We start from the raw sequence: 13857 nt of genomic DNA on the forward strand, positions 1-13857 counted from the left end.
AATACATCTATTTGGGGAAAATTCGATGAAAACAATGAACCAGTAGAAAAAAAATTAAATAGAGCCCTCAAATTCTTCAAAGTTCCTCCATAAACTCGTAAGTCTGTTCCATCCCGGTATATCTCATTCGTCGCAAAAATATTACAAAGTTATGATCGCTTTTGGACGTCCGTTGATTGCCCCCGTGTTATTTTCATAAAGACGTCTCACAGTTTGACGAAAGTTCTTTAACCAGAACGGCAAGTTAGTTGCACATCGTCATTTAATACTGAAGGAAGCTGTCCTTCTATGTTTAACTGTGAGACTATAAGGCAGCATATTTCATAGTGGGCTTAGAGACGTTTTTGCTAGTATAACACTGAGCTCATCAACATTTTGATTAATTGTATTTTTTGCCTCAAATTGGTGGAGGTTACTTCAAGAAACTTTGATATTTCTTCTGAAAAGCCACTCATTTTGCAGCCAGTAACGAGTAGCATACTTTACTTAGTAGTTATTCAATGACTGTTGATCTGAAAAGCCACTCATTTTGCAGTCAGTAACAACTTTATATACTTAGCAGTTATTCATGCCTGTTGACCTCTGTCAGTTATTAAAGGGTTTTCAACATGAGCAAGTATAATAACATCTCTGACACTTTCAAAAACGGATTAATTAAACAACCAATCATGTCCTGTATTCTCATTACTGTGATACATTTACCAACCAATCACGTCGCTATCTCTTTGTTTTCAATACATGTATCAAGGACGTGATACATGTACCACACACATGTATCTTGTCACTTTCTTTACAAATACATGTTTAACAAACCTGTATTTAATTGAAAGCATGTATTTAAGTACACGTTCCAAACGCCATTACATGTATGATACTTGTATAATACATGTATACTACACGTATTTTTGACCGGTATTTTACCCCATAATCAACCGCCATATTTTTTTTACTTATGAGCCCGCGCGACCTTTAAGAAAACCGCAATCGCATCCATACCACAGGAAGACCAATCAATGAAATTACGTACCACAGGAAGACCAATAAGCAAATCTATTTCTGCATTTCCGCCATTTTCATTCATGATTTTCACCACAGCAATCTTCCTAATGTTTTCAACTCATATTTTTCACGTGTCAATAGCAGACGCAGTTATGACACTAGACTTGCAGCCAATTCAAACTTTTCTTTACCATATGCGAGAACAAATTATAGTTTATTCAATGTTATTATAACTTTGCTGCTACAAAATATTGGAATTCTTTGAGCGAAAATTTAAAGAACTCGAATAACAAAAATTTCAAGAAAAAACATTTTAATGAGATAATTTTCTCTTATAAACAAGATACTCTAGTATAATTCTTTTACTTGCATTCTATTTATGAGCTCTCTTTATCATATCTTTTGTTTTCCCCCTTTTTTCTCCCCCCCCCCCCCCTCCTCTTTTTGTATTTTACTACTACTTTTTCAGTGCCTGACCTAAATATGTAATTTTCAAATTTTCAGCTAATTGCCTAAATCAGTTTGTCGCAATTAGCTCGTGCTTTTAACTATGTAAATGTCTTTAGTGCTATAATTTACAACAATACATAAAGTAAGACATTTACCTTGTTAAAGCACAAGCTAATTGCGACAGATAAACTGATTTAAAACAATGTTTGCGGTGCTCGTTCACAGTCTTACACTCTTTTTCATATATCTTTTTCTATATGGAAAACGCTAGTTTCCTGTACTTTGATTAACAATAAGATAGTAAAATCATTGACCATATTAGCACTTTCCAGTCTTTTTTGAGCGATATCATTGACACCAGGCACTTAGCTCATCACAGTTAATCTGGTAAAGTTTTACTAATTGGTATGAAAAAACATTTACTTCAAAAAGTTTGTTTGGGTGGCGTATTGGTTTACCGCTCACCTCTCACCACTGTGGTCAGGGTTTCGAGCCCTGGCTCAGACTGGATCATATGTGAGCTGAGTTTGTTTGTTGTGTTGTTCTCTCTCTTGCTACGAGGGTTTTCTCCGGGATCTCCGGTTTCCTCCCTCCATAAAAAGCAATATTTGAGTGTTGTATGTTGTAAATATAGAATGTAGAGGTAGTGCGTGTGGAGGGAACCTTACGGAAGAGCCCCGTATGGGGAGTGGTGGTTTAAAATTTTTTTTTTTTGTTATAGGTCTCTCCTTTGATTGGGTTTTCTCTGGATTCTCAGATTTCAAGTCCTTATACACCTACACATGATAAATTCAAATTCAAATTCAATGAGTTGACCATTCCCCAACTTTGATCAGCCCATAAATTGCTTCAGGGTTTTATTTGGGAGTTAGCCATACCCCGACCTTGATCTCCCCAGAGGTTGTTTCAGGGCTCGATTTTTGAGTTAGCCATGCCCTGACTTAGATCAGCCCAGAGGTTGTTTCAGGGTTCCATCTGACAATCTATTCATAAGAATTGCTACATGTGACTCATTGGTGTGTCCAGTCTAAAAGAGGCATTTGGCCAGATAAGTGCCAATGTTGGACAGACATTGTCTGCTGAGAAGCTGGTGTTTATTTTTTAGCTTTTGATACTAATTTATCAACAATATAACCCATGCCCCACGTTGAAAGGCAGGTTTGGATACTGGTGGGTGTGTGGCACTACCTGAAACCTATAGTGGCTTCACTGCTGGGCACCACATGAACATCACCAGATGTCAGCAAATGGTCTTCATATAATTTTAGGTATAAAGAGAGGAATGAAAGACTTGTTTCTCTATCTCCATTAGGGGATACTGATAATCTAAGTCTGTAACCACATAACCAGAAAAAAGGACTTTGGAAGCTTGAGGCACAGGCATATTTCTTGCATAAAGTGGGGTAGTCAGGAGTTGTCCATGTGTAACTATTGGCACTGCCAAGTTGATCTTTAAAACGTTTCTGAGAAATAACGATGAACAATAATCATCAAAAATGAATAAAATAAGTTAAATATTATTATTAATTCAGATTGTTAACAATCTGCAGATAATACATTTATTATGTCAAGTTCACACGCTATTAATGATTGGCTAATTGATCTCAGCCAATCAGAGGCAACCTAGCGAGTACAACGTATATTTTAAAAAGAAATTTTAAAAGGAAAGAGGGATTTATTTATATATTTATCATACCAATTTAGAAATTAATTTTATTTAAGGACAGACTAACTGGGATTCATTTTACGAAAATTAATATGAACAAGCAAAAACACCTAGATCTGAATTCTATATCTTAGAAAATACTTAGATGTCAATGAAAAAAATTGGGGAATGAAAGATTGTGATTGCCTGAGGTCAACTTAGGATCTCCTGCCTGATTGCCTACAGTTGTCACTCTATGTAGTGATTGGTTAACTTTGTAAAAGTGGTCCTAGTTAGAGTGTCTACACTGCAAACACAGTGAGCAAGAAAACGACCAAAGATTAAGGTTACAAATCAATGTATTCATGCATACGTACCTTTACATCTCTTAAAGTAGACTTCAATGTCTTCAAATCCTCCTTTATTGCAACTACTTCCTTTATCAACCTGTCACTTCTCTGGGCAAGGCAAGACTCAATTTAATTTGTAATGTGTACTGTAAGTGAAGACATCTTATCCTGCAAAAGCAATTGATAATAATTTATTTACTTGTGGTATTTTTCTCAACTTTTCAAAAGCCTTCAATTGATACAGTAAGACATCAGATACTATTGCTAAAACTTGAAAGATATGGCATAGAAGGTATTGCTTTAGATTGGTTTACAAATTGTTTATCTAACAGGATGCAATATGTAACAACAGAAGATATTGAATCCTCCAAACAATTAGAAATGAAATTGAATTCTGCAGAGATCTGCACTAGGGCCATTACTATTCCTCCTCTATATAAATGACCTACCAAATTGTTCTAGTATGTTCTGAACTAGAAACCCTAGTTAATAAAGAATTAATTGAAGTAAAAAAAATCGTGTGTGATACAAACAAATTATCCATCAATTTTAAAAAGACCAACTTTATGATAATAAAATATAATCTAAAAATAAAATCTAAAGTATAATCTCTAAATTAAGGTATTATCTACCCCTTGTACAGTTAAGAAAGTTATATGATGATCTTATATGCATGTATCCTTATCCTTCCTATGCTATTATAGCATGGGGCATTGCTTATCAAACACATGTCAAAAAGCTTCAAACAAAACAGAACCATCTTATAAGAATCATGTTCTTTGCCACACTTTATGGTCCAAATACTGATAGTGCTCTTACACTTCTTAATCTATTAGACATTCTCAACCTTCAAAATATCCATAAACTCCATATTCTTACATTCACACATTACTGGCATGAGAAAATCTTCCAAGTGTATTCGATAATTTTTTTTAAATATTCAAACGATGTACATTCCTATAACACTAGATATGCATCAAAACAAAATTTACACAAACCAAAAGTTAAAATAAACACTGGGAAGAAAACAATTTGTTTTGTAGCAACAGAATTATGGAAAGAAATTCCTAACCATTTAAAAGACCTTCATTTTAAAAAAAAGTTAAAAACCATCTTTTGAGAGACCAATTAACATGAATTTTAATTCCTCATAGAAGTATTTATTACTTCTTTTCTTAAAGTGTATATGACACGAAAACATTCCATCATTTAAAATGTATAGTTTGTTAGTAATAATAAATATATCGTAACAAAATTTGTTTCAAAAGCTTATTTCTTGAGATATTTGCGAAAGTTAATCCCAATTTGTGACGTCATTTTGTTGACACGTACTCTAGATTCAGTAGTAATGTACTAAATATAGATTGTAATTCATATAGATTAACAACAAAAGACATATTTTAGTCAGCTTCATTTGATAGCTTACGTAGTACTCTTCCAATGTTGGAAAATTGAAAAGTGTACTACTTGAAATTAAGATTCTATATTCAAACATATTTCATGTATTTGCAACTAAATCTGGAGACTTGTAAACAAAATGACGTCACAACTCGTGCTAAAATTTTTTGAATTTCTAGAGAAATGCGTTCTTGAAACAAATTTAACCATGATATTCTTATTAATGCCCATAAACTACACATTCTTAACATTAAAATTTTTCGTGTCATATACACTTTAAAGGGGCACTTGGATGAATACACCCCAATTTTTGAAAGTGCGAATAATTGAAGTATATGAGAATAATATGACTCAATTATTTTAACCTGGGAGCCACTTGCTATTGAGATATTTTGGTTCAAAAGCAGAAAGAACAATAGGGTTGAGTAAATGACATCATTTACTCCAAATTTAGATGCTGAATAAACCTGATAATTTTTATCCGCTAAATTTTACTGTTAAGAAAGTATGTTGCTTGGCTACTATTGGGGCCATATAGATACGTTTAACTAAGTTTAAAGTCATTTCCGATTTTTATCCATTTTCATCCAAGTGCCCCTTTAACACTGTAATATGTATTTCCTTAACTTATCTATTTATGTCCTAATTTTATTTTCATTTTTTCTTTGTTTTCATCGTTTCTTACAATTCCATCCTTATATTTTCTATGCAATTATATACTTACTGAATTACTTTGTCGTTGCCTGATTACCAAAAAGTATCTTTCACATGGCTAGAGCCTAATCAAAAAACTTCCCAGTTTATTTAGGTTCTAGGCATAATTTACATGCATCGATCGTAAAATTCATTTTATTTAATTTAAATATTTTATGTAATTTATGTAATAATAGCTCATTTTTTATAATATAATTGATTGTAATAATTGTACAAAAATAAAAAAATTGAAATTGAACAAATTTCTCATAATGCTGTACCTTTGTATCTTGCTTAATTGTTTCATGATTTGTATAACAGTTATTGGGGCATGGGATCATTGCATCAGGACAGTCACTATCCTGGTGGTGTTGAAGATCATGTTGAATTACTTGTGCTTGGCAATCCTTGCAGGTCACTATTCTATGTATACACGCTTGGGTATGATCATCAATATATGTCTTCTCTGCACCATGTCTATACAGTTTGCATGAGTACATCATGTTTTTTGGTGTTTTTTAAGCTCTTGCAGCTTGTGGTTCAAGTCACATCTTTTGTGAGTCCCTCATCTATACAAATCATCAATAAATAAATAATGTGAATAAAATATATATATCTACAGCTATAAAACATAAATATATTGGTATTATGTTTAACTACATGTAAACCAAACACCAGTGTCCAATCTCTAAAGCAACCTCTGGGCTGATCTAAGTCAGGGCATGGCTATAACTCACAGATTGAACCCTGAAACAACCTCTGGGCTAATCTAAGTCAGGGCATGGCTAACTCTCAGATTGAACCCTGAAACAACCTCTGGGCTGATGTAAGTCAGTGCATTACTAACTCACAGATTCAACCTTAAAACAACCTCTGGGCTGATCTAAGTCAGGGCACGGCTAACTCACAGATCGAACCCTGAAACAACCTCTGGGCTGATCTAAGTCAGGGCACGGCTAACTCACAGATTGAACCCTCAATGAACCTCTGGGCTGATCTGAGTCAGGACACGGCTAACTCACAGATGGAACCCTGAAACAAAATCTGGGCTGATCTAAGTCAGGTACTCAGATTTATTTCTTGACCTTATTTCTTGTTCTATTACTACTATAATAATGATAATAACTAAGTATTTTATGTGCTCGTGACATATCAAAATATCATGATCAAACTTCTACCATGCCACAAGTAGCACACTAATCGGGGACACTTACACAATAAAATAAGTAAATAAGTCAAAAATTATGTTAGCTAATAGTTGATGATAAAATATTATATGGACAAATAAGTAATAATAATAATATTTAAATAGTAATATATGTAATATAAGGATCTCAGATATTGAACTATGGTGTATATAGTATAATGTGAAGACATGGCCCTGCGGCACCTTCAGGAGATCCCTACTTCGCACCAGGCGAGACCACTGGTCATTCATCTGGAGAAGAGACAGGGATCGCCCTCCAGCAGCGAGAGCAGTAACGAACAAGGCCTAAAAATACTATTCCTGTAGATGTGGGAAACTGGAGACACCCTTAGCATGGGTAGCTAGGAAATTTGATAAGAATCATAAAATCTATAGTTTGCATTTGTAAATATGGATAACTTGGAAATTCAATTAGAATCATGAAATCAGTAGTTTGCATTTATAAATATTGAAGATGACATATTTTGCAGTCCACACATTGGTTGGTGTCAATAAGTGAAGATAGATCCATCATCCTTATGATGTTCTTAAATGATGAAATAGAAATAGTATTCCTAGTATTACTTTGTAATTGCGACCATAAGTAGGGCCCGAAGAATCTAAGTGAGTGCTTACCGTATGTTGTAGTTATTACTCTAGGTATAAAAAAGTCACTATTTCTCAAGTTATATCTAGCTGGTGAAGAACTAAACAATTCCGCCACATTCTGAGGTACTAGATTGTTTTTGACTTTGTACATAAATATGGCTATGTCTTGCAGACGTCTATTATGGAAAGTTGTTAATTTTGCACTAATAAGAAGTTCACTATATGGCAAATTCCAATCACAGTAGACTGCTCTGAGTCCTCGTTCATGAAATTTGAGTTGAAAAGTTGTTGTCTATTTTTTTACAGTTGACAGAGTGAATATACAGTGTATATGCAAGTAGTGCATTCAAACCTTGGTAAAAAGACAAAAGGTGATTCGAGCCAGATGCGAGCTCACAGACCAATAACAACAAGTGTGCTGTAAGAATGAATTAGCATAACAGCCAATTACAGTCTATTATATATAACCATACAACCACACTGGGGGTCAACACAAGGAATCCTGTGTGCTGTTTGGCTAGGCAAAGGGCTAATAAGCCTATGAATCCAGGAGTCCAGCAGAATAATCTGATTAGTCCAGATAATTAGTAATCCAAAAACCCTAGTAACAATTTTCACTAGCCCAGAGGAAAGATTTGCTATAGTCCCAGACTAGTGGACCAGCATTAGTGTTGAGCACTGAAACAACTTCTGGGCTGATCAAAGTCAGGGAATATGCTACCACTTACAGATGGAACCCTGAAACCAGTCAGAAGAACATGCAGAGAAATCCTTGAGTAAAGGGACATACTGTACGTAACAATCTCTACCCACATGTGATGCCGAGACCAGGAATCAAAACTGAGACACTTAGTTTCCTGTCAGTTACAAGAATAGTAGCCATGGTAACAGTACTGTAGTTCTCTCTATCGGTATTGTCTTAAGATACCAATAAGCTACACCTCACCTAGAAGGCAGGGGCTATTTCACCTTGTACTATAATTTATACTTAAAATATATACTTAGATCTCTGTAATGAACTGATACCTTTGACAAGAAACTCAAGAAATAATCACAACAGATCCTTTAAAATTTCTCTCGAGAAAAAAAAAACATTATATACAATACAGCTTTCTACCATGGACAATAAAACAATGGAACAATCTGAATTAGTCACAGCCCCAAAAGTTAATGCATTTAAAAGTAGGGTCTGTAAATTAGAACACTAACTTTGATCCTGGCCTACCCAAGCACCTGAGCCTCGAAGAGAGGGCATGCTTGTAATTTGGTAAATGTAAATAAATGTGAGGCCAATTAGGGGAATCAAGGTATAAAATATTATGAAGCATATATAAGGAGTACATATTCTGCTGCTGAATGTTTTCTCATCAGTTTAGTTATGGGTTTGATTCCTAGACTGTCCATCGTATGAGAGGTTCCGCATTTGAAACACAAGAATACTTTAATCATGGTTTACATGAAGGTTGTTGCAATTTTGTTTCTACTAATGTCCAGCATTTAGTATTATTATACATTTTACTAAGTATCTCAAATCTGATTGGTCGAGAGCCCTCAGCCAATCCCTGATATCATGTGAACTTGACATGATAAATGTATTATCTGTAGGTTTTCCTGCAGATAATACATTTATCATGTCAAGTTCATTCAGGCTCACGCTGTGGTAGCTTTGTTTTTATTCATTATGTGTATTTATTTCCAGAATTACGTACAAAAACAATTATTTAAGGAATCCTTAGCTTATTTTCATATATTTTATGAAGAATTCTCAAAATATTTCTGAATTAAGAATTTTGCGTTTTCACGCTACATCATGGCGTTCATAATTCTGTCTTAAATATCAAGACCTTGACGGTGTTATCTGCCTCAGCCTTCGGCTTCAGCAGATAACACAGCCTCGGTCTTGATAATTTACGATATCATGCTCAACCTCATCCAATAATTGCTTATTATTAGTTACTACAACTACATTAGCTCAAGCACTTAATGCAAGAAATGTTTTATGATTGAACTATTCACTTCATGTACACTTGATACTGGGAATATTAAATCAGGGGTTATCTGCACTTTAAGATTGAATGACAACACAAATGCCCCCCCCCCCCCTCCCCCCAAACCTAGGAGTTAAAAATTAGATTGATGGCTCGATATCCCACCCCTTCTAAAATGAATCCTCTGATAACAAACTCAAAAAGAAAGTCTTACTTACAAGTATTTTTCATTGCTTTTGATTCACCATTCTCCTTATCCTCCTCATCTTGAGCAAAACAGTAGACGTAAAGATTATTCACGATGTTATAAACAGTCAAGTTAAGAACCAAGCTGTGAGTGATCAGAGTGTTATCCAATGGACAATTATTGCACCTATTCAGCCACAGTTCAATACACTCACTGCAGATTACAGTATGCCCATCTTTGCAACTCACAGGGTCTTGCAACGCTCCATGGCTAGAAATAAAGTAAAAATAGAGTGCATTTAGTGATTCTTGAGACGAGGTATTCAACTCTATTCTCGTTTTGCTCACCATATTATATATTTTCATCACATGAATTCACAAACTTCTCGGAATTAAACCCCATTTTTCAAGCTGCTAGAGGTAAATATATATCTTATTGACCTATCTGAGAGTGAATTGAAGGTTTTTAGTGGATATATTTGGACGAAAGATGAAGGTTTTTATCGATCTCAGTGTTTTGAAATCCTGAAATTCATTATGCATTGCTCAGACTGAACTATGGCGGGATATCCCTTGAGCCTTTGCGTGCTCACTACTCACTAGGGAGGTGAGGGGATAATTTGTTCTTTCTTTAAAAACTTTAGAATTTTCTTATTGGATAAACATGTATCTTAATAAAAACACCGAAAAACTTAGAGATTTTACTTTAATAGGAAAGTATGAAAGCATTAAAAGAGTCTTAAGATAGACAGTAATAGAATTAAAAGACTAACTATGTTTAGAGTGAGCTGAGGTCTTACAGTAAGCACAGTTCTGGACAGAAATGCATATAACAACCGACCATCATTTATCGGACTGAAGAACTGGTAAATCACTACCTTTCATGGCCAATAATAAAAAACAACGATACAACACTAGACAACGCACGCAGCAATAGACTAAAAGGCATAGAGAACCGGAAGTACTAATAATAAAGATTTGTCGATTTGACACTGATAAGCTGAAGGCAAAATAAGATAGGTCTAAACATACATGTGAGACTAGATTCCTAGATTTTTGAAAGGAGTTGCAGGTCATAGAGTAGTAGTAAAAAAATTGCTCAAACATGAACTCCAGAGTAAAGAAAGAGCTAATAGCAGTGATAGTGGAAGCAAGGCAGAAAGTTTATAGTGATTAACTATGCCATACACTGATGCTGTTTTGAAAGAGAGAAGATTAATAAAAACGAAAATCAAAATCAAGAATAATGGATCATGCCAAAATGCTACAAGTATGGTGCCCTGCTGATACTGATTTTTCAATGTTTCGATATTCTGCCTAACGCATGCGCATTCCCCGAAGACTTCTTCATTCCAAGTGAGAGTCTCGTACCCTGAGTCTGCGTTTTTTCTGGCCTGCATGGAGGTTGTCCAAGTAATCGAGAACAATTTCACTAAGATGAAGACCAAAAATTACGTTTTTCTTCTGATCTTGCTCATGATTAACGGTGACGGTAAGTATGTTTCAATTACTTATCAAGCAGTCGGTCTATACAATTTTATATAGAACATTAGTGATTTAGTGGGGTAGGAAGCTAGTATATTAAAAACTGGCAAAAGATCACTGAAGCTGAACTTTTTTCTTTTGTCTTTTAATGTATTATTTTGTCTTTCAATGTATTCATGTAAATCACTAATGTTCTAATATCGTATGACGACGTTCTTGCATATATTATATATATATATCATATTGTCAGGCAAGCTTTGTGTTTACTTTTTAGCCTGTTTAGCCCAAATTTTTATATTTTCACGTAAGGCCAATTGAACTGTGATCGGGTCTGTGTCGACCCAGTTTCGTATTCTGGTCGTGTGTCGACCGTTAACCTATTCAGGAGGGCCATCTATTGCCTTGCTGGACCAGAAGTGGCAGAGGGCCACTGGGTTTTCAGTACGATGTGTTTTATTGTAACTGTTGTGTGTCCCCTCTTTAAATAAAGTTTTATTATTATTATTATTATTAGAAGGGCAATCTAAATCGACCCTTTATAACCTGTCTTCGGACGGTTCCTGGTCCGGCTCGGCTAGTGGGTGCATTTCCCTTGTTCAATTTTCACAAGTATCAATTGTTTACATCTGCGTTTGTTTATGGAGTAATGCGTTCTGACCCTCTACGGCCACCCATGCGAAATGGGATGCGACTGGGAGGGAAAGCCCACTAGCTGGGCCGGACGGGTCCCTTCACTAGAACTGGTTTTATGGGAACCAGGGAGTTTTTGAGTTTTGGGAAAATGTATCAATTTTTGATAAATATTGGTCATGAATGTATCAATTTATTACAGTTGTTGGCTATATGGTATTAAGTTCAGTTAGTTAGAATTTGAAGATGACAACAACTGAAGTTATGTTAAGTGAGTCTTAAACTACATATTTGGGTAGTTAAATTTTAGTGCCCGGCCCATGGCAGCGGAACTGAACGATAATCAGTCACAGAATACGGACTATTTTTCATTCGAGCTGGAACTTTGCTGAAATAATCTTTGATACATAATCAATCACTCACTGAAATATCTTTCTAATATTTGAAAAAAAAGTGCCAAAATGTTTACGATTTTTTTTCGTCCGCCATTAACTCGTAGACTCACGGTCCTGAAGAGTTATTATGTACAGCGGTTTTATGCTGTGACGTCGTACATGCAACCCATTCATGTTAGCTTCGTTTTTCTTGTTGAATTTAAACGCGTCATTGTGAAAAGAATCAATCTAAATAGTCTATTTTGGATCTTGGATACATTTTCAAATGATGAAAAATCACTTTGTCTATTGAAGAGTTAAAACCAGTTGCTAATAATGAAGAAGTTATTCGTGTATAAAAGAGAAGATGAAGCCGAACTAGAAGAAAAAGCAATGCTTGCGAAGAGATCTTCATAAGAATTCCTTACTTTCATTCCATGATTCGTAGTTGGAACGAAACACGAGGGTTTCAATTAACATATATGAGCGGTTTATTTATTTTTTTCGTGTCGTATTTAGTAATGGTTTAAAAAGAATTTTTACGAAGCCAACAAGTTCTTGTCGTCACTTTGCTCCGTATTGGACTTTCAATGATACCGAAATTTGTGCATATTTACAAACATTTGCTACATGCATGCATGCAGTCCATGATATTAACTTCTCAAACTCATTAATAATATTAATGCATTCGCTCAGTAATCAATGGATGAACACTTTTTGGATCACGTGGATGCATGGGTTTTGAAATTAAACCTAATGAAAGAACATTTTCATCACTAGCGTTCGAAATATTTTCACCACTAGTGTTTGAAATATTTTCTTCACTAGTGCTGAAAATATATCATACATATTATATCTACATATTTGTCGTGTTTGTCTCAAAATAGCTAGAGGAATTTCTCATCAACTTTCCACCCATTTGCTTCATTTCACTACCCTCCATTAGCACTTTTTATACTTCTTTTCTTTTATTACCTTGGACTTACCATGTCTCAAAAATGGGATTCTTGACGTGATAGTCTAGTGCGTTACCAACTATCAAAACGAGGAATTTGCTGACAAAGTTGGTTGGAATTACTTCTCTAATAATAATAATAATAATAATAATAATAATAATAATAATAATAATAATAATAATAATAATTTTATTCTAGCGCATTACATAATATCTCAATGCTCTTACAATATAGAATAAATCAATAAATAGTGAATAAATGAATAAATAAATATATATACATATATACACTGCAATAATAATAATAATAATAAGCTAATAAATATAATTTTTAATTAACTATTAAAAACATTATTATTTATGCGTCAAATAGGAATATCTTAAGTTTTCCTTTACATGATTGATCACCAAATTCTCTTGAAGCGACTCCAGGTTCGGTATGTTATTCATGGTTTGGCTTTAGAGTGGATCAATTCTTACATAAGTGGACGAAAACTATCAGTGAAGATTGGACAAACAACATCAGTACAACGATCTTTATCTCGAGGTATACCACAAGGCTCGGTCCTCAGTCCACCCCTTTCCTCACTCTATGTCGCACCTATTGAAGATATCATCGAAAGTCACGGTCTCAACTGTGCTATCTATGCCGACGATACCCAACTGTATGTAACATTAGAGAAGTCTAAACACCTAGATGGTGACATTGCTAACCTACAGCAGTGCATCGCATCTATCCTCCACTGGATGGCAGCTAACAACTTAGTATGTAATGAATCCAAGACCGATGTTATCCAGTTTTCATTTTTTATTATTATTATTATTATTATTATTATTATTATCATTATTATTATTAAAAGATTCAGTGGATGTAGCGTTCCTTATAGATAGCGGCAGATCGTTCCACAA

At 34.6% G+C, this 13857-nt stretch overlaps 1 long non-coding RNA gene across 1 annotated transcript in view; it reads right to left on the reverse strand.

The window, feature by feature from the left end:
- The window catches only part of LOC116307077 (uncharacterized), a 109408-nt gene that overhangs the window by 93753 nt on the left and 1798 nt on the right, over positions 1 to 13857 (reverse strand). The window lies entirely within an intron of this gene.

This window comes from Actinia tenebrosa, unplaced genomic scaffold (assembly GCF_029948245.1).
Source record: "Actinia tenebrosa isolate PJP-AT-01 unplaced genomic scaffold, QUT_ActTen_1.0 PGA_scaffold0__85_contigs__length_37466705, whole genome shotgun sequence".
Classification (NCBI taxonomy): domain Eukaryota; kingdom Metazoa; phylum Cnidaria; class Anthozoa; order Actiniaria; family Actiniidae; genus Actinia; species Actinia tenebrosa.